This window comes from Penaeus monodon, chromosome 24 (genome assembly GCF_015228065.2).
Source record: "Penaeus monodon isolate SGIC_2016 chromosome 24, NSTDA_Pmon_1, whole genome shotgun sequence".
NCBI lineage: Eukaryota > Metazoa > Arthropoda > Malacostraca > Decapoda > Penaeidae > Penaeus > Penaeus monodon.
This window is the reverse complement of record NC_051409.1, coordinates 22,357,886-22,358,090: the sequence shown is the minus strand read 5'-3', so window position 1 is coordinate 22,358,090 and position 205 is coordinate 22,357,886.

Sequence of the window (205 nt, the reverse complement as noted above, 5' to 3'; positions counted from 1 at the left end):
TGTTACCCGCCGAAATGTGGGCAAAACAAAGAAATAGGAGTTATCTCGGGGGTTGAATCTGACAAAAGACAAAAATAAATAGATTCATTGGTCTTTCAGATAGACGCAACAAAGAAAAAATTTAAACCGCAAGATAAATCAAATTGCATGTACCTATGAAAGATTACTCACTTCAAAGATACTAGAGTTACTCGCCATGACGATG